Source organism: Budorcas taxicolor, chromosome 21 (genome assembly GCF_023091745.1).
Source record: "Budorcas taxicolor isolate Tak-1 chromosome 21, Takin1.1, whole genome shotgun sequence".
In the NCBI taxonomy this organism is placed as follows: Eukaryota; Metazoa; Chordata; class Mammalia; order Artiodactyla; family Bovidae; genus Budorcas; species Budorcas taxicolor.
The window spans coordinates 60,724,079-60,727,288 of NC_068930.1; positions in this window are offsets into that span (position 1 = coordinate 60,724,079).

Below are 3,210 nucleotides of genomic sequence, written 5' to 3' on the forward strand. Positions count from 1 at the left end.
GTTGCCATGCCCTCCTCCAGTTATTTCCAAACAGGCATACAACAGAAAAGTGGTAGATACTGAATATGGGGCTTCCCTTGTAGCTCAGTCGGTAAAGAATCTGTTCAAAATGCAGGAGACCTGGGTTTGATTCCTGGGTCAGAAAGATCCCCTGGAGAAGGAAATGGAAACCCTCTCCAGTTTTGTTGCCTGGAGAATCCCATAGACAGAGGAGCCTGGCAGCATACAGTCCATGGGGTTGCAAGAGTCGGATACAACTTAGTGACTAAACTACCACCACTGAAATAGGAGGAACTGAAGAAAAGAGAAAGGCCATTGTGGGCTAGGCTTTCTCTTTCTCTCCCCTCTTCTCCCCACACCTCTCTCCATCCCCTTTGGTTTGGGAGTTCACAGGGAGGGAAAGGGGAGGGAGGAAGACAGACTGAATTTGAAGCCTGAATTCTGTTTCCAGGCAGCTACTAAGGTGATGCTATAAGAGATTCACATTGTATCACACAGAATAAGCAAGAGAGACGTTGAATCTCTTTTCAGAATTTTACCAGGGACTAGCATAATTGAAGATTTAAATTGCTTTCCAGTTCCTATTGAGATTTCTTTTGAAGGTAGGATGCTGAGATGAAACTGCCCAGCAGCCTGGGCGTATGCATTTTGACTTGTAGTATTAGGAAATTCAATTCATAGAGTGCTTCACAATTTTCAAAGTGCAATTGTTATTCAACACCTATTTTGTTGACAGTCTGCCTCAGAAATGCTTTCTTCTTCTGTTAATGGGTTCAGGGCAGCGACCACCCAGGTGATGAGCAGGAGGGCTGAGATTCAGGGTCTCCGCCCTCCTTCTTCACTCCTCTCACTGGGGCTCACCTGCCCTTTCATGTCCCTTCCCTGCCCTGCCCTCTGCACAGGGACAGGCCTTCCTGTGACCTTCTGTGTTTACTGCAAGAAGAGCATCCCTAAGGGGCATGAGGCTAACTTTTATCCCATAAGCAATCTGATGCTGATCCATGTGCATCTCTCTCTGCAAGGCTGGTCCTTTTGCTTTCTCTCCTTCCACCGACCTCTTGGGGAGGTGGGTCACATAGTGGATTGGAAACAAGTAGGATCTGTTGTCAGAACAGGTCTTGAAAACCACTCATCCTCATTTTCCATGTGACCTTGAATGCATAACCAACCAAGGTCCTGATTTTTTAAACTATTAAATGAGGATTATCTCATATTTCATCAATTCCAAGAAACACGTTTTCCCACATTTTGTGTGTGCTAAGTCACTTCAGTTGTGTCTGACTATTTGAGACCCTGTGGACTGTAACCCACCAGGCTCCTCTATCCATGGGATTCTCCAGGCAAGACTATTGGAGTGGGCTGCCATGCCCTCCTCAGGGGATCTTCCTGACCCAGGGATCTAACTGCCTCCTGCAGCTGCCTGCTGCAGCGCCTGCATTACAAGCGGATTCTGTAATGAACCAGCTGGGAAGCCCTATTTTAATTCCACATTTTAATACCTCTGATATTGGAATGAGTCTTTAAATTGTTTGCATGTCCAAGTTTCCCTACGAGGGGGACTTCCCTGGTGGTCCAGCGGCAAAGACTCTTTGCTGTCAATGCAGGGGGCCCGGTTTGATCCCTGGTTAGGGAACTAGATCCCACATAGCTGCAACTAAGAGTTGTCACGCCACAACTGAAGGTCTTGCATGCTGCAACTAAGATGTGGGACAATCCCCCCAGTTTTCCTTAGTAGCATTTTCCCTTTTTCTCAGTGGTTTATAAGATAACAGTGTGACTTAGAGTTGATGAAAAATGGTGTATTTACCTCCGTGGGCCATTGTGTGGGCTGGAAGTCACATGTCTGTGACTGAAAAAGAATTCATCTGATATTCCAGCCCTCTTCTGCCAACCAGGAGGGAACCAGTAAAGGCCGTGATCTGCTTGAGGTCAATTTTAAGCAGTGAAACTAGCCTGAGAACCCAAGCTCCCCACAAACTCTTACCCAAACTTCTAGGCCCCTACGTTGTGCAGGATTTGGGGTCAATGCCATCATCTGGTAGGAAGTCTGGAACCTGTTCCTGGGTCTTCATCTTGAGGAAATGTTCTGCAGGAGGTGGTGTAAGGATCCTTGTGTAAGTCCAGGCCTGCATGTGGCCCAGGCCAGCAAAGGTCAGGGAAGGGAGGTGGGGAGGCTGCCCTGCCCCACAGCCCTGACTCCGCTGGTGACTGGGAGGGAGCATCATGGCCTGGGTTCCAGGCAGCGAGCAGTTGAATTATGAACCTGGTGCCTGGCAGAGCCAGTGCAGGACACGGGGGAGCCCGAGGGTTTCTAACTGGACAAACTGGGGAGTCCAAAGCTTAGCCCTTCTGTCCCACTCAGTGTGGAGAACTCTGCCCCAAGAAGGGGTGACCGGAGCAGGTCTCGGGTAAACAGTACATACCTCAGGGGCACGTGGCCAAGCTTTGCTCTGACCTAAGAGCCCTTCTGGCTGCTACGAGGTGAACCTGGGGAATGTTAGCCCATGGGCTCTGAAGCAAGACAACTGGGTTAGCCTTGGACATTTCTGTGCTTCGGTTTCCCCATCTGTAAATTGGGGGTTATGATATTATCTACTTTATATTGTTGGGAGGATTAAATGAGGTTATAGTTGTAAAACCCAAAGAACAATGTCTGGTAACTGCTCAATAAGGGCTACTGTTCATATTTAGTATATGAATAATTCTGATTGTCTTTATTTTATGGGGATAATTGGCCTGCAGAAGCAAATTGAGCCATATTATTTCCACGTCCTTTGGAGGAAACGGTTGCCCTTTAATTGTCCTGTATATTAATCACATTTACCATTTCGTTCATTCATTCCACATGAATTCTGTCTTCCTGTCAGTGTCAGTTTCACCTTCTCTGCTGTTGTTGCCTTCAAACCCACTGGGAGCCCCTAGTCGATTTTCCCTCCTCATACCCCCTCTCTTCCAATTTGAATGCTTTCTCAAACATTAGAGGCAGGTAGGAGACCACCTGGAGAAGGAAATGGCACCCTACTCCAGTGTTCTTGCCCGGAGAATCCCAGGCATGGGGGAGCCTGGTGGGCTGCCGTCTCTGGGGTCGCACAGAGTCGGCCACGACTGAAGCGACTTAGCAGCAGCAGCAGCAGCAGCAGCAGACCACATGCACCAGCTCTGCAGACGATGGGCAGTTGGTGCCTGAGAATAAGGACAGCTGAGTGGTTG